The sequence below is a fragment of the Crinia signifera genome, chromosome 9 (assembly GCF_055691185.1).
Source record: "Crinia signifera chromosome 9, ASM5569118v1, whole genome shotgun sequence".
NCBI classification, from domain to species: domain Eukaryota; kingdom Metazoa; phylum Chordata; class Amphibia; order Anura; family Myobatrachidae; genus Crinia; species Crinia signifera.
In genome coordinates, this window is record NC_139225.1 from 151,310,725 (window position 1) to 151,329,127 (window position 18,403).

The 18,403-nt window shown below is 42.0% G+C and overlaps 27 non-coding genes across 27 annotated transcripts; all 27 read left to right on the forward strand.

Annotated features, from left to right (window-relative positions):
* The first annotated feature begins 323 nt into the window (after positions 1 to 323).
* TRNAE-CUC (transfer RNA glutamic acid (anticodon CUC)) lies at positions 324 to 395 on the forward strand. The gene has a single exon. It is a non-coding gene; the product is annotated as a tRNA-Glu (tRNA).
* A 5,129-nt stretch (positions 396 to 5,524) lies between these two features.
* Positions 5,525 to 5,596, forward strand: TRNAE-CUC (transfer RNA glutamic acid (anticodon CUC)). The gene has a single exon. It is a non-coding gene; the product is annotated as a tRNA-Glu (tRNA).
* Positions 5,597 to 6,122: 526 nt separating this feature from the next.
* Positions 6,123 to 6,194, forward strand: TRNAE-CUC (transfer RNA glutamic acid (anticodon CUC)). The gene has a single exon. It is a non-coding gene; the product is annotated as a tRNA-Glu (tRNA).
* Positions 6,195 to 6,730: 536 nt separating this feature from the next.
* Positions 6,731 to 6,802, forward strand: TRNAE-CUC (transfer RNA glutamic acid (anticodon CUC)). Its single transcript has one exon. It is a non-coding gene; the product is annotated as a tRNA-Glu (tRNA).
* Positions 6,803 to 7,030: 228 nt separating this feature from the next.
* Positions 7,031 to 7,102, forward strand: TRNAE-CUC (transfer RNA glutamic acid (anticodon CUC)). Its single transcript has one exon. It is a non-coding gene; the product is annotated as a tRNA-Glu (tRNA).
* A 232-nt stretch (positions 7,103 to 7,334) lies between these two features.
* On the forward strand, positions 7,335 to 7,406 carry TRNAE-CUC (transfer RNA glutamic acid (anticodon CUC)). The gene has a single exon. It is a non-coding gene; the product is annotated as a tRNA-Glu (tRNA).
* Positions 7,407 to 7,565: 159 nt separating this feature from the next.
* Positions 7,566 to 7,637, forward strand: TRNAE-CUC (transfer RNA glutamic acid (anticodon CUC)). The gene has a single exon. It is a non-coding gene; the product is annotated as a tRNA-Glu (tRNA).
* An 836-nt stretch (positions 7,638 to 8,473) lies between these two features.
* TRNAE-CUC (transfer RNA glutamic acid (anticodon CUC)) lies at positions 8,474 to 8,545 on the forward strand. Its single transcript has one exon. It is a non-coding gene; the product is annotated as a tRNA-Glu (tRNA).
* A 232-nt stretch (positions 8,546 to 8,777) lies between these two features.
* TRNAE-CUC (transfer RNA glutamic acid (anticodon CUC)) lies at positions 8,778 to 8,849 on the forward strand. Its single transcript has one exon. It is a non-coding gene; the product is annotated as a tRNA-Glu (tRNA).
* Positions 8,850 to 9,081: 232 nt separating this feature from the next.
* TRNAE-CUC (transfer RNA glutamic acid (anticodon CUC)) lies at positions 9,082 to 9,153 on the forward strand. Its single transcript has one exon. It is a non-coding gene; the product is annotated as a tRNA-Glu (tRNA).
* Positions 9,154 to 9,679: 526 nt separating this feature from the next.
* Positions 9,680 to 9,751, forward strand: TRNAE-CUC (transfer RNA glutamic acid (anticodon CUC)). Its single transcript has one exon. It is a non-coding gene; the product is annotated as a tRNA-Glu (tRNA).
* A 536-nt stretch (positions 9,752 to 10,287) lies between these two features.
* TRNAE-CUC (transfer RNA glutamic acid (anticodon CUC)) lies at positions 10,288 to 10,359 on the forward strand. The gene has a single exon. It is a non-coding gene; the product is annotated as a tRNA-Glu (tRNA).
* Positions 10,360 to 10,587: 228 nt separating this feature from the next.
* On the forward strand, positions 10,588 to 10,659 carry TRNAE-CUC (transfer RNA glutamic acid (anticodon CUC)). Its single transcript has one exon. It is a non-coding gene; the product is annotated as a tRNA-Glu (tRNA).
* Positions 10,660 to 10,891: 232 nt separating this feature from the next.
* On the forward strand, positions 10,892 to 10,963 carry TRNAE-CUC (transfer RNA glutamic acid (anticodon CUC)). Its single transcript has one exon. It is a non-coding gene; the product is annotated as a tRNA-Glu (tRNA).
* A 159-nt stretch (positions 10,964 to 11,122) lies between these two features.
* Positions 11,123 to 11,194, forward strand: TRNAE-CUC (transfer RNA glutamic acid (anticodon CUC)). The gene has a single exon. It is a non-coding gene; the product is annotated as a tRNA-Glu (tRNA).
* Positions 11,195 to 12,030: 836 nt separating this feature from the next.
* TRNAE-CUC (transfer RNA glutamic acid (anticodon CUC)) lies at positions 12,031 to 12,102 on the forward strand. Its single transcript has one exon. It is a non-coding gene; the product is annotated as a tRNA-Glu (tRNA).
* Positions 12,103 to 12,938: 836 nt separating this feature from the next.
* TRNAE-CUC (transfer RNA glutamic acid (anticodon CUC)) lies at positions 12,939 to 13,010 on the forward strand. The gene has a single exon. It is a non-coding gene; the product is annotated as a tRNA-Glu (tRNA).
* A 537-nt stretch (positions 13,011 to 13,547) lies between these two features.
* TRNAE-CUC (transfer RNA glutamic acid (anticodon CUC)) lies at positions 13,548 to 13,619 on the forward strand. Its single transcript has one exon. It is a non-coding gene; the product is annotated as a tRNA-Glu (tRNA).
* A 537-nt stretch (positions 13,620 to 14,156) lies between these two features.
* TRNAE-CUC (transfer RNA glutamic acid (anticodon CUC)) lies at positions 14,157 to 14,228 on the forward strand. The gene has a single exon. It is a non-coding gene; the product is annotated as a tRNA-Glu (tRNA).
* Positions 14,229 to 14,860: 632 nt separating this feature from the next.
* TRNAE-CUC (transfer RNA glutamic acid (anticodon CUC)) lies at positions 14,861 to 14,932 on the forward strand. Its single transcript has one exon. It is a non-coding gene; the product is annotated as a tRNA-Glu (tRNA).
* Positions 14,933 to 15,260: 328 nt separating this feature from the next.
* Positions 15,261 to 15,332, forward strand: TRNAE-CUC (transfer RNA glutamic acid (anticodon CUC)). The gene has a single exon. It is a non-coding gene; the product is annotated as a tRNA-Glu (tRNA).
* Positions 15,333 to 15,796: 464 nt separating this feature from the next.
* Positions 15,797 to 15,868, forward strand: TRNAE-CUC (transfer RNA glutamic acid (anticodon CUC)). The gene has a single exon. It is a non-coding gene; the product is annotated as a tRNA-Glu (tRNA).
* An 836-nt stretch (positions 15,869 to 16,704) lies between these two features.
* TRNAE-CUC (transfer RNA glutamic acid (anticodon CUC)) lies at positions 16,705 to 16,776 on the forward strand. The gene has a single exon. It is a non-coding gene; the product is annotated as a tRNA-Glu (tRNA).
* A 229-nt stretch (positions 16,777 to 17,005) lies between these two features.
* TRNAE-CUC (transfer RNA glutamic acid (anticodon CUC)) lies at positions 17,006 to 17,077 on the forward strand. Its single transcript has one exon. It is a non-coding gene; the product is annotated as a tRNA-Glu (tRNA).
* A 229-nt stretch (positions 17,078 to 17,306) lies between these two features.
* Positions 17,307 to 17,378, forward strand: TRNAE-CUC (transfer RNA glutamic acid (anticodon CUC)). Its single transcript has one exon. It is a non-coding gene; the product is annotated as a tRNA-Glu (tRNA).
* Positions 17,379 to 17,610: 232 nt separating this feature from the next.
* On the forward strand, positions 17,611 to 17,682 carry TRNAE-CUC (transfer RNA glutamic acid (anticodon CUC)). The gene has a single exon. It is a non-coding gene; the product is annotated as a tRNA-Glu (tRNA).
* A 526-nt stretch (positions 17,683 to 18,208) lies between these two features.
* Positions 18,209 to 18,280, forward strand: TRNAE-CUC (transfer RNA glutamic acid (anticodon CUC)). Its single transcript has one exon. It is a non-coding gene; the product is annotated as a tRNA-Glu (tRNA).
* Positions 18,281 to 18,403: the final 123 nt, after the last annotated feature.

An 18,403-nucleotide genomic window follows, 5' to 3' on the forward strand; every position in this document is an offset into this window, starting at 1 on the left:
TGTGCAATGACTCCATCGCTCCCTGGTGGTCTAGTGGTTAGGATTCGGCGCTCTCACCGCCGCGGCCCAGGTTCGATTCCCGGTCAGGTAAAGGGAGATTCTAGCACGATTTATTATGAAAACACTGACCTAGGAGACGGAAGAAAACGTAAACTTCCGAGAAGCATTGTGTGTTAAATATGACTTGAAGACTGCTATGCACAACAAATCATCCTATCTTTTCTTGTCAAATAAATTCCTGGTAACTCACTCCCATCACATTGCTTTGCACTTTATTCAGAGAATTTCCCTTTTCCCAATGGAGTGTGCACTGACTCCATCACTCCCTGGTGGTCTAGTGGTTAGGATTCGGTGCTCTCACCGCCGCGGCCCGGGTTCGATTCCCGGTCAGGGAAAGGGAGATTCTAGCACGATTTTTTATGAAAACACTGACCTAGGAGACGGAAGAAAACGTAAACTTCCGAGAAGCATTGTGTGTTAAATATGAAGGTTTTTAAGGATAAGGGGAGGGGGATAAATCCGCACAAGCTGGTGCTACAGCACCCAAGTTGCCCCAAACGAGATATTTGTCAATTATAGATCTCAGAGGGGGTGCAGCCAAAGACAATAATTTTAACAACAGAACAAAAGGACAGAGAAGAATGTCTTTTTTGTTGGCGCACGAAAAGAGGTTTTAAGAAAAATGTATGAATTAAAAAGTTTTTCTTTATTTGATTAAACTTAAAATAAAACTGTCCAGTATGTGAAATATTCTATGTGCATATATATGTGTGAAAAACCCTTTCTTAATTTTATAGGTTTTGATTAATAAATTACACTTTAATTGTGATCTGTGTCCTTTATTTTATATTAAATTATGTTAGGTCCTTATATACTAGGGAGTTTTACTAATTCTGTAAGGTCGTTAGTACGTTAGTCCTTAACTGTATTTATTAAATTATTCGTAGTCTATTATTTACTCCCTTGTGATGCTATTCTTAGATTATTCTGTCATTGACTGTTTTATGCGAGTTTTAATGCTTACAAATGAATTACTTGACGATTGTCACCCAATATCAATGATTCATTTCTCACTCTATGTGCACTGAATGGGTTGAACCTGTTGTCTACTGTTGCCACTTTTGAAATAGGTTGTACTTTGTTGCTTTAGCAGCATAAATAGCTGTATTGTAATTGTACTTGAAATGAAAGTACAGAAGGTTGCTGTAGATCTTATTATTGCTACTCCAATTCCTTCTATTAATAAATTAAATTGTCTGTGCAACTTCGATCCCTACAAGTTGTTTTACATGTCTACCATATATCCACTTATGCAGACTGACAGTAGTAGGATTTAAATTATCCAGCTGGTATTGCCGGTTATCCAATTTGTCAAATCTTGTCTTGTGGAAATTGGTAATTTTAATTTAACATGTTACCAGCATATGGTATTAATAATATTGCTGGTTATACAATCAATGTGGGAGAATAAGATTTTGTATAGATCTCACAATTAATTCAAGTATAATTGTTGCCAGCCAGTTTCACAAGATATGATTTTAATGCGGGTTCCACTATTATAAATTGTGCTGCCGCAATCTTAATTTATTGCTGCCGGCTGAGCAACTTGTATATATGCTGAAGGCAATTGGTATTTCTAAGATCTTATTTCAATTTGTGGCAGGTTTCAGCAGGACAGATTTGTACAAATGTTACACCTTTATTGGAAAACATAGGAGGCAATTATGGCTGTTACTGCCTTTGCTTCGGCTTTATATGTGCCGCCGATTCGCTGGTGTATATTCTGTAATTGAGTGCGTTATCTGCTGGTGTGTATCACCTCTTATATTATTGCAGGTGCACTCTTGTAAATTACCATACAGTATCTGCTGGTGTGTATCACCTTATACGCAGTCATTCTTTTATGGTTTTATTCACTAGAAAACATTTGTACAATTTGATTTTTATTTTTTTAAATTTTTAAATATATGTGCACATATAAGTATGTCGATACTCCTGCTGTGTCGATACAGCTAGCAGAGCAAGCACAGATGTACATTAGGTTTGTATTAATTCTGCATACATATATAGCGGTTATTGTAGATAAATCAGTCGCTATTCCTACTGTATTTATACAGCCTGGCAGAGCAGTTGCAGTTAGTACATTAGTATTACACTGGCTGTGCAGATATAGAATGAGGTTCTTGCGGATAAATCAATCGCTACTCCTGCTGTATTAATACAGCCGGCAGAGCGAGTGCAATTGTGTGTTAAGATTGCACTGGTGCTGCGCACACATATGGTGATATTAGGCAAATTAAGCAGCCACTATTCCAGCTATATGGGTACAGCAAGGTTACACTGGTGCTGCGCACACATATGGTGATATCAAACAAATAGAGCAGCCACTGTTCCAGCTATATGAGTACAGCCGACAGAGCGGGTGCACTCGCGTGCTAGTGCTGCTCTGTCACTGTGTCCGTATGCTGTGTATCACAGTTTTAACGGGCAAGCCAGCCGCTGCTTCGGCTTTACTCTGGCAGCTAATGGAGCGAGTACAGTCGCGTATTAACGCTGCACTGTCACTCCGCAAATTACAGTCTATGACAGTTTTAGCATCACAATAAACAAAATTATTCTGGACCTAACATTTAGGACATGTGAACGCCGACGCGCGTTTCACTATGACAGTTTTTTCAAGGCAGAACCCGATCATCCTGTTTGGATGGTATTTAAATGCACTGCCACCAATTACAGGCTATCTCTTAGTTCACGTGCTTTCCTCATCCACTATTTCTTCACGAAATCAAATTGTGCCTTATACAGGGTACCGGTAGTCCCTGTTTCTTTATAATAGACCGAGCTGTGTATACCTAAATCTGGGAAATACATTGGATAATCACTGATTGTTTCTGATATCAGACAAAATTCTTGTAAATTATAAACAAAAAGAGAAAGGGAAAAGAGAATTTATAATTAAATATATCATGCACTGATAATCCATATTATTTTTTATATAAGTGCTTGCATGATTGGGAATCAGATATTTAAATAAATTATATATATTAAAGCGTTGCACATAGGTCAAGAAATTAATGAAATTAAATAAATATTTTGTGTAGTGAATATTCCAGAGTAAAAGTTGTGAATATTTAATAAAAAATAGCAAGTGTAGTGTAATACGTGGGACATATTTCAAATGGTGATAATTGTACTATATTAAATAAATTCTTGTTGTATAATTTCATATTTTAATATCTCAATTAGTTAAGATGATAGTTGTGGAAAAATTAGTAAAACAGTGATGTGCAAAGACGGGATAAACCTTTGTGAATAGAAAACCCTTGTGATTGTGCAGAGGATCATCTTTATTAAATGTGATGAAATATGAAGAAAAAATATTAGTGAGAAAGTGTTGTGAGTATTATCATTAATTTATCATATTGTAAAATTATTGGATATACCATACATAGATTATTTCTGAATATTTTAATAACCCTTCATTTAATCAGAATTTGTCTGATATGTTTTATCATTCTCTTATAATTAATTTGTTATACTTTGGATGTGATGATCCATTAGGTATATCTTTGGTTCATGATGTGGTCCTGATATATCATGTTTACATCTGTGTCATTTTATGGGATTATTAAATATACCATACATAGATTATTTCTGAATATTTTAATATCCCTTTATTTAATCAGAATTTGTCTGATATACTTTATCCTTCTTAATCTAATGTACATTAGGCATATTTTGGGTTCATAATATAGTCTTGATATATCATATTTACATCTATGTCATTTTATAGAATTATTGGATATACCATACATAGATTATTTCTGGATATTTTAATATCTCTTTATTTAATCAGAATTTTTCTAATATGTTTTATCGTACTCCTATGATTAATCTGATGTGCATTAAATGTAGTAATCCCTTAGGCATATCTTTGGTTCATGATATGGTATTTATATATTATGTTTACATCTGTGCTCAAAGTTTTTGGAGATTAGGATGAGGAGAGCAGTGTTGGTCATGAAGGGAAATTGGAGGGTAAAAAAGGAAGGAACATGGAAGAGAAGAAGAGGGCATATATTTTGTGGGGATGTAGACTAAAGATATTTCAGAGAAAATGTATATAGCTATTATTCTCATTGAGACCTTTTGGATATACACTATCCATCATGAAGATCATTTGTGTCTCGAATTGTAACAATTTCTTGTCTACATCCCCTCCTCTGATGTTTAACCGAATGTGTCTCATCCCAAATGCTTGCAATCCCAGGGGGTTTCCTCCATGATGTGATAGGAAGTGGGAAGCTATTGGGGTGAGGTTTTTAAAGTTGATTTTGTCTTGTTTTGCTCTCTTTATACTGTTGACATGTTCCAGGATTCTTACTTTAAGTTTCCTTTTTGTCTTCCCAATATAGATATGGTTACATGGGCATTTTAAATGATACACTACTCCCTCCGTAGTGCAGTTAATATAATCATTTATATTCCATTTTTTACCATATCTATCATGGTAACTCGTTGTGGGTACCATAAAGGGGCATGCTTTGCATTGGCGACAGCAGTAGGATCCCTTCTTGGAGATGAGAGGTTTCTGAATTTTGGACAGATGGCTCTGGACCAAGACATCCTTCAAATTGTTTGAACGTCTCCAGCTGATTTGGACCTTTTTGGGGAGGATGTCCATTAAATCAATATCCGTGTGGAGAACTGACCAATGTTTTTGTAAGATTTCATTTATTTCACGCCACTTATTGCTAAAAGTCCCAATGAACCTTACTGGTTCTTCTTTTTTGGTTCTAACTTTTGGGACCAAAAGTGATTCTCGAGGGCGTTCTCTTACTTCTTTCTTGGCTTTCTTTACTGATCTCTTGCTATAGCCTCTTTGGTGGAGTCTCTCACAAAGTTGTTGTTCTCTTATAGCAAAGTCGGTGGTCTGTGAACAATTTCTCTTAGTTCTAAGGATTTCGCCTTTAGGTATCGCTTTAATAGTGGCCGGATGATGAGAGCTGGTTGCGTGAAGAAGGCTATTTGTAGCAGTTTCCTTACGGTAATTATCCGTAGATATGTGGCCGTTGTCCTCGATTCTTATGCACAGATCCAGGAAATTTACTGTTTCTTTGCTACTGTTGCCTGTTAATTTGAGATCCAAGGAATTGTGGTTCAAGATATCAATAAATGTCTCCAGTTTTTTTTGGTCTCCATCCCATATTAATAGGATGTCATCTATATATCTAAGATATAATACCACATGATCTGTATAGATGTTATTGGTCTCGGCAAACATGACCTCCCTTTCCCACCACCCCATGATTTTTTATGAAAACACTGACCTAGGAGACGGAAGAAAACGTAAACTTCCGAGAAGCATTGTGTGTTAAATATGACTTGAAGACTGCTATGCACAACAAATCATCCTATCTTTTCTTGTCAAATAAATTCCTGGTAGCTCACTCCCATCACATTGATTTGCACTTTATTCAGAGAATTTCCCTTTTCCCAATGGAGTGTGCAATGACTCCATCACTCCCTGGTGGTCTAGTGGTTAGGATTCGGCGCTCTCACCGCCGCGGCCCGGGTTCGATTCCCGGTCAGGGAAAGGGAGGTTTCAGCACGATTTTTTATGAAAACACTGACCTAGGAGACGGAAGAAAACGTACACTTTCATGAAGCATTGTGTGTTAAATATGACTTGAAGAATGCTATGCACAACAAATCATCCTATCTTTTCTTGTCAAATAAATTCCTGGTAGCTCACTCCCAACACATTGCTTTGCACTTTATTCAGAGAATTTCCCTTTTCCCAATGGAGTGTGCAATGACTCCATCACTCCCTGGTGGTCTAGTGGTTAGGATTCGGCGCTCTCATCGCTGCGGCCCGGGTTCGATTCCCGGTCAGGTTTCAGCACGATTTTTTATGAAAACACTGACCTAGGAGACGGAAGAAAACATAAACTTCCGAGAAGCATTGTGTATTCAATATGACTTGAAGACTGCTATGCACAACAAATCATTCTATCTTTTCTTGTCAAATAATTTCCTGGTAGCTCACTCCCATCACATTGCTTTGCACTTTATTCAGAGAATTTCCCTTTTCCCAATGGAGTGTGCAATGACTCCATCACTCCCTGGTGGTCTAGTGGTTAGGATTCGGCGCTCTCACCGCCGCGGCCCGGGTTCGATTCCCGGTCAGGGAAAGGGAGGTTTCAGCACGATTTTTTATGAAAACACTGACCTAGGAGACGGAAGAAAACTTACACTTCCGAGAAGCATTGTGTATTCAATATGACTTGAAGACTGCTATGCACAACAAATCATTCTATCTTTTCTTGTCAAATAATTTCCTGGTAACTCACTCCCATCACATTGCTTTGCACTTTATTCAGAGAATTTCCCTTTTCCCAATGGAGTGTGCAATGACTCCATCGCTCCCTGGTGGTCTAGTGGTTAGGATTCGGCGCTCTCACCACCGCGGCCCGGGTTCGATTCCCAGTCAGGGAAAGGGAGATTCTAGCATGATTTTTTATGAAAACACTGACCTAGGAGACGGAAGAAAACGTAAACTTCCGTGAAGCATTGTGTGTTAAATATGACTTGAAGACTGCTATGCACAACAAATCATCCTATCTTTTCTTGTCAAATAAATTCCTGGTAACTCACTCCCATCACATTGCTTTGCACTTTATTCAGAGAATTTCCCTTTTCCCAATGGAGTGTGCAATGACTCCATCACTCCCTGGTGGTCTAGTGGTTAGGATTCGGCGCTCTCACCGCCGTGGCCTGGGTTCGATTCCCGGTCAGGGAAAGGGAGGTTTCAGCACGATTTTTTATGAAAACACTGACCTAGGAGACGGAAGAAAACTTACACTTCCGAGAAGCATTGTGTATTCAATATGAAGACTGCTATGCACAACAAATCATCCTATCTTTTCTTGTCAAATAATTTCCTGGTAGCTCACTCCCATCACATTGCTTTGCACTTTATTCAGAGAATTTCCTTTTTCCTAATGGAGTGTGCTCTAAAATCCATCACTCCTTGGTGGTCTAGTGGTTAGGATTCGGCGCTCTCACCGCCGCGGCCCGGGTTCGATTCCCGGTCAGGGAAAGGGAGGTTTCAGCACGATTTTTTATGAAAACACTGACCTAGGAGACGGAAGAAAACTTACACTTCCGAGAAGCATTGTGTATTCAATATGACTTGAAGACTGCTATGCACAACAAATCATTCTATCTTTTCTTGTCAAATAATTTCCTGGTAACTCACTCCCATCACATTGCTTTGCACTTTATTCAGAGAATTTCTCTTTTCCCAATGGAGTGTGCAATGACTCCATCACTCCCTGGTGGTCTAGTGGTTATGATTCGGCGCTCTCACCGCCGCGGCCCGTGTTCGATTCCCGGTCAGGGAAAGGGAGATTCTAGCACGATTTTTGATGAAAACACTGACCTAGGAGACGGAAGAAAACTTACACTTCCGAGAAGCATTGTGTAGTCAATATGACTTGAATACTGCTATGCACAACAAATCATTCTATCTTTTCTTGTCAAATAATTTCCTGGTAGCTCACTCCCTGGTGGTCTAGTTGTTAGGATTCGGCGCTCTCACCGCCGCGGCCCGGGTTCGATTCCCGGTCAGGGAAAGGGAGGTTTCAGCCCGATTTTTTATGAAAACACTGACCTAGGAGACGGAAGAAAACGTACACTTTCGAGAAGTATTGTGTGTTCAATATGACTTGAAGACTGCTATGCACAACAAATCATCCTATCTTTTCTTGTCAAATAATTTCCTGGTAGCTCACTCCCATCACATTGCTTTGCACTTTATTCAGAGAATTTCCTTTTTCCTAATGGAGTGTGCTCCGACTCCATCACTCCCTGGTGGTCTAGTGGTTAGGATTCGGCGCTCTCACCGCCGCGGCCCGGGTTCCATTGCCGGTCAGGGAAAGGGAGATTCTAGCACGATTTTTTATGAAAACACTGACCTAGGAGATGGAAGAAAACGTAAACTTCCGAGAAGCATTGTGTGTTAAATATGACTTGAAGACTGTAATGCACAACAAATCATCCTATCTTTTCTTGTCAAATAAATTCCTGGTAACTCACTCCCATCACATTGCTTTGCACTTTATTCAGAGAATTTCCGATTTCCCAATGGAGTGTGCAATGACTCCATCACTCCCTGGTGGTCTAGTGGTTAGGATTCGGCGCTCTCACCGCCGCGGCCGTGTTCGATTCCCGGTCAGGGAAAGGGAGGTTTCAGCACGATTTTTTATGAAAACACTGACCTAGGAGACGGAAGAAAACTTACACTTTCGAGAAGCATTGTGTATTCAATATGACTTGAAGACTGTGCACAACAAATCATCCTATCTTTTCTTGTGAAATAAATTCCTGGTAACTCACTCCCATCACATTGCTTTGCACTTTATTCAGAGAATTTCCCTTTTCCCAATGGAGTGTGCAATGACTCCATCGCTCCCTGGTGGTCTAGTGGTTAGGTTTCGGCGCTCTCACCGCCGCGGCCCGGGTTCGATTCCCGGTCAGGGAAAGGGAGATTCTAGCACGATTTTTTATGAAAACACTGACCTAGGAGACGGAAGAAAACGTAAACTTCCGTGAAGCATTGTGTGTTAAATATGACTTGAAGAATGCTATGCACAACAAATCATCCTATCTTTTCTTGTGAAATAAATTCCTGGTAACTCACTCCCATCACATTGCTTTGCACTTTATTCAGAGAATTTCCCTTTTCCCAATGGAGTGTGCAATGACTCCATCGCTCCCTGGTGGTCTAGTGGTTAGGTTTCGGCGCTCTCACCGCCGCGGCCCGGGTTCGATTCCCGGTCAGGGAAAGGGAGATTCTAGCACGATTTTTTATGAAAACACTGACCTAGGAGACGGAAGAAAACGTAAACTTCCGTGAAGCATTGTGTGTTAAATATGACTTGAAGAATGCTATGCACAACAAATCATCCTATCTTTTCTTGTCAAATAAATTCCTGGTAAATCACTCCCATCACATTGCTTTGCACTTTATTCAGAGAATTTCCCTTTTCCCAATGGAGTGTGCAATGACTCCATCACTCCCTGGTGGTCTAGTGGTTAGGATTCGGCGCTCTCACCGCCGCGGCCCGGGTTCGATTCCCGGTCAGGGAAAGGGAGGTTTCAGCACGATTTTTTATGAAAACACTGACCTAGGAGACGGAAGAAAACGTACACTTTCATGAAGCATTGTGTGTTAAATATGACTTGAAGAATGCTATGCACAACAAATCATCCTATCTTTTCTTGTCAAATAAATTCCTGGTAGCTCACTCCCAACACATTGCTTTGCACTTTATTCAGAGAATTTCCCTTTTCCCAATGGAGTGTGCAATGACTCCATCACTCCCTGGTGGTCTAGTGGTTAGGATTCGGCGCTCTCATCGCTGCGGCCCGGGTTCGATTCCCGGTCAGGTTTCAGCACGATTTTTTATGAAAACACTGACCTAGGAGACGGAAGAAAACATAAACTTCCGAGAAGCATTGTGTATTCAATATGACTTGAAGACTGCTATGCACAACAAATCATTCTATCTTTTCTTGTCAAATAATTTCCTGGTAGCTCACTCCCATCACATTGCTTTGCACTTTATTCAGAGAATTTCCCTTTTCCCAATGGAGTGTGCAATGACTCCATCACTCCCTGGTGGTCTAGTGGTTAGGATTCGGCGCTCTCACCGCCGCGGCCCGGGTTCGATTCCCGGTCAGGGAAAGGGAGGTTTCAGCACGATTTTTTATGAAAACACTGACCTAGGAGACGGAAGAAAACTTACACTTCCGAGAAGCATTGTGTATTCAATATGACTTGAAGACTGCTATGCACAACAAATCATTCTATCTTTTCTTGTCAAATAATTTCCTGGTAACTCACTCCCATCACATTGCTTTGCACTTTATTCAGAGAATTTCCCTTTTCCCAATGGAGTGTGCAATGACTCCATCGCTCCCTGGTGGTCTAGTGGTTAGGATTCGGCGCTCTCACCACCGCGGCCCGGGTTCGATTCCCAGTCAGGGAAAGGGAGATTCTAGCATGATTTTTTATGAAAACACTGACCTAGGAGACGGAAGAAAACGTAAACTTCCGTGAAGCATTGTGTGTTAAATATGACTTGAAGACTGCTATGCACAACAAATCATCCTATCTTTTCTTGTCAAATAAATTCCTGGTAACTCACTCCCATCACATTGCTTTGCACTTTATTCAGAGAATTTCCCTTTTCCCAATGGAGTGTGCAATGACTCCATCACTCCCTGGTGGTCTAGTGGTTAGGATTCGGCGCTCTCACCGCCGTGGCCTGGGTTCGATTCCCGGTCAGGGAAAGGGAGGTTTCAGCACGATTTTTTATGAAAACACTGACCTAGGAGACGGAAGAAAACTTACACTTCCGAGAAGCATTGTGTATTCAATATGAAGACTGCTATGCACAACAAATCATCCTATCTTTTCTTGTCAAATAATTTCCTGGTAGCTCACTCCCATCACATTGCTTTGCACTTTATTCAGAGAATTTCCTTTTTCCTAATGGAGTGTGCTCTAAAATCCATCACTCCTTGGTGGTCTAGTGGTTAGGATTCGGCGCTCTCACCGCCGCGGCCCGGGTTCGATTCCCGGTCAGGGAAAGGGAGGTTTCAGCACGATTTTTTATGAAAACACTGACCTAGGAGACGGAAGAAAACTTACACTTCCGAGAAGCATTGTGTATTCAATATGACTTGAAGACTGCTATGCACAACAAATCATTCTATCTTTTCTTGTCAAATAATTTCCTGGTAACTCACTCCCATCACATTGCTTTGCACTTTATTCAGAGAATTTCCCTTTTCCCAATGGAGTGTGCAATGACTCCATCACTCCCTGGTGGTCTAGTGGTTATGATTCGGCGCTCTCACCGCCGCGGCCCGTGTTCGATTCCCGGTCAGGGAAAGGGAGATTCTAGCACGATTTTTGATGAAAACACTGACCTAGGAGACGGAAGAAAACTTACACTTCCGAGAAGCATTGTGTAGTCAATATGACTTGAATACTGCTATGCACAACAAATCATTCTATCTTTTCTTGTCAAATAATTTCCTGGTAGCTCACTCCCTGGTGGTCTAGTTGTTAGGATTCGGCGCTCTCACCGCCGCGGCCCGGGTTCGATTCCCGGTCAGGGAAAGGGAGGTTTCAGCCCGATTTTTTATGAAAACACTGACCTAGGAGACGGAAGAAAACGTACACTTTCGAGAAGTATTGTGTGTTCAATATGACTTGAAGACTGCTATGCACAACAAATCATCCTATCTTTTCTTGTCAAATAATTTCCTGGTAGCTCACTCCCATCACATTGCTTTGCACTTTATTCAGAGAATTTCCTTTTTCCTAATGGAGTGTGCTCCGACTCCATCACTCCCTGGTGGTCTAGTGGTTAGGATTCGGCGCTCTCACCGCCGCGGCCCGGGTTCCATTGCCGGTCAGGGAAAGGGAGATTCTAGCACGATTTTTTATGAAAACACTGACCTAGGAGATGGAAGAAAACGTAAACTTCCGAGAAGCATTGTGTGTTAAATATGACTTGAAGACTGTAATGCACAACAAATCATCCTATCTTTTCTTGTCAAATAAATTCCTGGTAACTCACTCCCATCACATTGCTTTGCACTTTATTCAGAGAATTTCCGATTTCCCAATGGAGTGTGCAATGACTCCATCACTCCCTGGTGGTCTAGTGGTTAGGATTCGGCGCTCTCACCGCCGCGGCCGTGTTCGATTCCCGGTCAGGGAAAGGGAGGTTTCAGCACGATTTTTTATGAAAACACTGACCTAGGAGACGGAAGAAAACGTACACTTTCGAGAAGCATTGTGTATTCAATATGACTTGAAGACTGTGCACAACAAATCATCCTATCTTTTCTTGTGAAATAAATTCCTGGTAACTCACTCCCATCACATTGCTTTGCACTTTATTCAGAGAATTTCCCTTTTCCCAATGGAGTGTGCAATGACTCCATCGCTCCCTGGTGGTCTAGTGGTTAGGTTTCGGCGCTCTCACCGCCGCGGCCCGGGTTCGATTCCCGGTCAGGGAAAGGGAGATTCTAGCACGATTTTTTATGAAAACACTGACCTAGGAGACGGAAGAAAACGTAAACTTCCGTGAAGCATTGTGTGTTAAATATGACTTGAAGAATGCTATGCACAACAAATCATCCTATCTTTTCTTGTCAAATAAATTCCTGGTAAATCACTCCCATCACATTGCTTTGCACTTTATTCAGAGAATTTCCCTTTTCCTAATGGAGTGTGCTCCGACTCCATCACTCCCTGGTGGTCTAGTGGTTAGGATTCGGCGCTCTCACCGCCGCGGCCCGGGTTCCATTGCCGGTCAGGGAAAGGGAGATTCTAGCACGATTTTTTATGAAAACACTGACCTAGGAGATGGAAAAAAACGTAAACTTCCGAGAAGCATTGTGTGTTAAATATGACTTGAAGACTGTAATGCACAACAAATCATCCTATCTTTTCTTGTCAAATAAATTCCTGGTAACTCACTCCCATCACATTGCTTTGCACTTTATTCAGAGAATTTCCGATTTCCCAATGGAGTGTGCAATGACTCCATCACTCCCTGGTGGTCTAGTGGTTAGGATTCGGCGCTCTCACCGCCGCGGCCGTGTTCGATTCCCGGTCAGGAAAAGGGAGGTTTCAGCACGATTTTTTATGAAAACACTGACCTAGGAGACGGAAGAAAACGTACACTTTCGAGAAGCATTGTGTATTCAATATGACTTGAAGACTGTGCACAACAAATCATCCTATCTTTTCTTGTGAAATAAATTCCTGGTAACTCACTCCCATCACATTGCTTTGCACTTTATTCAGAGAATTTCCCTTTTCCCAATGGAGTGTGCAATGACTCCATCGCTCCCTGGTGGTCTAGTGGTTAGGTTTCGGCGCTCTCACCGCCGCGGCCCGGGTTCGATTCCCGGTCAGGGAAAGGGAGTTTTCAGCACGATTTTTTATGAAAACACTGACCTAGGAGACGGAAGAAAACGTAAACTTCCGAGAAGCATTGTGTATTCAATATGACTTGAAGACTGCTATGCACAACAAATCATCCTATCTTTTCTTGTCAAATAATTTCCTGGTAGCTCACTCCCATCACATTGCTTTGCACTTTATTCAGAGAATTTCATTTTTCCTAATGGAGTGTGCTCTAAAATCCATCACTCCTTGGTGGTCTAGTGGTTAGGATTCGGTGCTCTCACCGCCGTGACCCGGGTTCGATTCCTTGTCAGGTAAAGGGAGATTCTAGCACGATTTTTTATGAAAACACTGACCTAGGAGACGGAAGAAAACGTAAACTTTCGAGAAGCATTGTGTGTTAAATATGACTTGAAGACTGCTATGCACAACAAATCATTCTATCTTTTCTTGTCAAATAAATTCCTGGTAGCTCACTCCCATCACATTGCTTTGCACTTTATTCAGAGAATTTCCCTTTTCCCAATGGAGTGTGCAATGACTTCATCGCTCCCTGGTGGTCTAGTGGTTAGGATTCGGCGCTCTCACCGCCGCGGCCCGGGTTTGATTCCCGGTCAGGAAAAGGGAGTTTTCAGCACGATTTTTTATGAAAACACTGACCTAGGAGACGGAAGAAAACTTACACTTCCGAGAAGCATTGTGTATTCAATATGACTTGAAGACTGCTATGCACAACAAATCATCCTATCTTTTCTTGTCAAATAATTTCCTGGTAGCTCACTCCCATCACATTGCTTTGCACTTTATTCAGAGAATTTCCTTTTTCCTAATGGAGTGTGCTCTAAAATCCATCACTCCTTGGTGGTCTAGTGGTTAGGATTTGGCGCTCTCCCTGCCGCGGCCCGGGTTCGATTCCTGGTCAGGTAAAGGGAGATTCTAGCACGATTTTTTATGAAAACACTGACCTAGGAGACGGAAGAAAACGTAAACTTCCGAGAAGCATTGTGTGTTAAATATGACTTAAGGACTGCTATGCACAACAAATCATCCTATCTTTTCTTGTCAAATAATTTCCTGGTAGCTCACTCCCATCACATTGCTTTGCACTTTATTCAGAGAATTTCCCTTTTCCCAATGGAGTGTGCAATGACTCCATCACTCCCTGGTGGTCTAGTGGTTAGGATTTGGCGCTCTCACCGCCGCGGCCCGGGTTCGATTCCCGGTCAGGGAATGGGAGGTTTCAGCACGATTTTTTATGAAAAAACTGACCTAGGAGACGGAAGAAAACGTAAACTTCCGAGAAGCATTGTGTGTTAAATATGACTTGAAGACTGCTATGCACAACAAATCATCCTATCTTTTCTTGTCAAATAATTTCCTGGTAGCTCACTCCCATCACATTGCTTTGCACTTTATTCAGAGAATTTCCTTTTTCCCAATGGAGTGTGCAATGACTCCATCACTCCCTGGTGCTCTAGTGGTTAGGATTTGGTGCTCTCACCGCCACGGCCCAGGTTCGATTCCCGGTCAGGGAAAGGGAGGTTTCAGCACGATTTTTTATGAAAACACTGACCTAGGAGACGGAAGAAAACGTACACTTCCGAGAAGCATTGTGTATTCAATATGACTTGAAGACTGCTATGCACAACAAATCATCCTACTGACTGACCTAGGAGACGGAAGAAAACGTAAACTTCCGAGAAGCATTGTGTGTTAAATATGACTTGAAGACTGCTATGCACAACAAATCATCCTATCTTTTCTTGTCAAATAAATTCCTGGTAACTCACTCCCATCACATTGCTTTGCACTTTATTCAGAGAATTTCCCTTTTCCCAATGGAGTGTGCAATGACTCCATCACTCCCTGGTGGTCTAGTGGTTAGGATTCGGCGCTCTCACCGCCGCGGCCAGGGTTCGATTCCCGGTCAGGGAAAGGTAGGTTTCAGCACGATTTTTTATGAAAACACTGACCTAGGAGACGGAAGAAAACGTACACTTCCGATAAGCATTGTGTATTCAATATGACTTGAAGACTGCTATGCACAACAAATCATCCTACTGACTGACCTAGGAGACGGAAGAAAACGTAAACTTCCGAGAAGCATTGTGTGTTAAATATGACTTGAAGACTGCTATGCACAACAAATCATCCTATCTTTTCTTGTCAAATTAATTCCTGGTAACTCACTCCCATCACATTGCTTTGCACTTTATTCAGAGAATTTCCCTTTTCCCAATGGAGTGTGCAATGACTCCATCGCTCCCTGGTGGTCTAGTGGTTAGGATTCGGCGCTCTCACCGCCGCGGCCAGGGTTCGATTCCCGGTCAGGGAAAGGTAGGTTTCAGCACGATTTTTTATGAAAACACTGACCTAGGAGACGGAAGAAAACGTACACTTCCGAGAAGCATTGTGTATTCAATATGACTTGAAGACTGCTATGCACAACAAATCATCCTATCTTTTCTTGTCAAATAATTTCCTGGTAGCTCACTCCCATCACATTGCTTTGCACTTTATTCAGAGAATTTCATTTTTCCTAATGGAGTGTGCTCTAAAATCCATCACTCCTTGGTGGTCTAGTGGTTAGGATTCGGTGCTCTCACCGCCGTGACCCGGGTTCGATTCCTTGTCAGGTAAAGGGAGATTCTAGCACGATTTTTTATGAAAACACTGACCTAGGAGACGGAAGAAAACGTAAACTTTCGAGAAGCATTGTGTAGTCAATATGACTTGAAGACTGCTATGCACAACAAATCATTCTATCTTTTCTTGTCAAATAATTTCCTGGTAGCTCACTCCCTGGTGGTCTAGTTGTTAGGATTCGGCGCTCTCACCGCCGCGGCCCGGGTTCGATTCCCGGTCAGGGAAAGGGATGTTTCAGCCCGATTTTTTATGAAAACACTGACCTAGGAGACGGAAGAAAACGTACACTTTCGACAAGTATTGTGTGTTCAATATGACTTGAAGACTGCAATGCACAACAAATCATCGTATCTTTTCTTGTCAAATAATTTCCTGGTAGCTCACTCCCATTACATTGCTTTGCACTTTATTCAGAGAATTTCCTTTTTCCTAATGGAGTGTGCTCCGACTCCATCACTCCCTGGTGGTCTAGTGGTTAGGATTCGGCGCTCTCACCGCCGCGACCCGGGTTCCATTGCCGGTCAGGGAAAGGGAGATTCTAGCACGATTTTTTATGAAAACACTGACCTAGGAGACGGAAGAAAACGTAAACTTCCGAGAAGCATTGTGTGTTAAATATGACTTGAAGACTGTAATGCACAACAAATCATCCTATCTTTTCTTGTCAAATAAATTCCTGGTAACTCACTCCCATCACATTGCTTTGCACTTTATTCAGAGAATTTCCGATTTCCCAATGGAGTGTGCAATGACTCCATCACTCCCTGGTGGTCTAGTGGTTAGGATTCGGCGCTCTCACCGCCGCGGCCGTGTTCGATTCCCGGTCAGGGAAAGGGAGGTTTCAGCACGATTTTTTATGAAAACACTGACCTAGGAGACGGAAGCAAACGTACACTTTCGAGAAGCTTTGTGTATTCAATATGACTTGAAGACTGTGCACAACAAATCATCCTATCTTTTCTTGTCAAATAAATTCCTGGTAACTCACTCCCATCACATTGCTTTGCACTTTATTCAGAGAATTTCCCTTTTCCCAATGGAGTGTGCAATGACTCCATCACTCCCTGGTGGTCTAGTGGTTAGGATTCGGCGCTCTCACCGCCGCGGCCCGGGTTCGATTCCCGGTCAGGGAAAGGGAGGTTTCAGCACGATTTTTTATGAAAACACTGACCTAGGAGACGGAAGAAAACGTACACTTTCGAGAAGCATTGTGTATTCAATATGACTTGAAGACTGTGCACAACAAATCATCCTATCTTTTCTTGTGAAATAAATTCCTGGTAACTCACTCCCATCACATTGCTTTGCACTTTATTCAGAGAATTTCCCTTTTCCCAATGGAGTGTGCAATGACTCCATCACTCCCTGGTGGTCTAGTGGTTAGGATTCGGCGCTCTCGCCGCCGCTGCCCGGGTTCGATTCCCGGTCAGGGAAAGGGAGGTTTCAGCACGATTTTTTATGAAAACACTGACCTAGGAGACGGAAGAAAACGTACACTTTCGAGAAGCATTGTGTATTCAATATGACTTGAAGACTGTGCACAACAAATCATCCTATCTTTTCTTGTGAAATAAATTCCTGGTAACTCACTCCCATCACATTGCTTTGCACTTTATTCAGAGAGTTTCCCTTTTCCCAATGGAGTGTGCAATGACTCCATCGCTCCCTGGTGGTCTAGTGGTTAGGATTCGGCGCTCTCACCGCCGCGGCCCGGGTTCGATTCCCGGTCAAGGAAAGGGAGATTCTAGCACGATTTTTTATGAAAACACTGACCTAGGAGACGGAAGAAAACGTAAACTTCCGTGAAGCATTGTGTGTTAAATATGACTTGAAGAATGCTATGCACAACAAATCATCCTATCTTTTCTTGTCAAATAAATTCCTGGTAAATCACTCCCATCACATTGCTTTGCACTTTATTCAGAGAATTTCCCTTTTCCCAATGGAGTGTGCAATGACTCCATCACTCCCTGGTGGTCTAGTGGTTAGGATTCGGCGCTCTCACCGCCGCGGCCCGGGTTCGATTCCCGGTCAGGGAAAGGGAGGTTTCAGCACGATTTTTTATGAAAACACTGACCTAGGAGACGGAAGAAAACGTACACTTTCATGAAGCATTGTGTGTTAAATATGACTTGAAGAATGCTATGCACAACAAATCATCCTATCTTTTCTTGTCAAATAAATTCCTGGTAGCTCACTCCCAACACATTGCTTTGCACTTTATTCAGAGAATTTCCCTTTTCCCAATGGAGTGTGCAATGACTCCATCACTCCCTGGTGGTCTAGTGGTTAGGATTCGGCGCTCTCATCGCTGCGGCCCGGGTTCGATTCCCGGTCAGGTTTCAGCACGATTTTTTATGAAAACACTGACCTAGGAGACGGAAGAAAACATAAACTTCCGAGAAGCATTGTGTATTCAATATGACTTGAAGACTGCTATGCACAACAAATCATTCTATCTTTTCTTGTCAAATAATTTCCTGGTAGCTCACTCCCATCACATTGCTTTGCACTTTATTCAGAGAATTTCCCTTTTCCCAATGGAGTGTGCAATGACTCCATCACTCCCTGGTGGTCTAGTGGTTAGGATTCGGCGCTCTCACCGCCGCGGCCCGGGTTCGATTCCCGGTCAGGGAAAGGGAGGTTTCAGCACGATTTTTTATGAAAACACTGACCTAGGAGACGGAAGAAAACTTACACTTCCGAGAAGCATTGTGTATTCAATATGACTTGAAGACTGCTATGCACAACAAATCATTC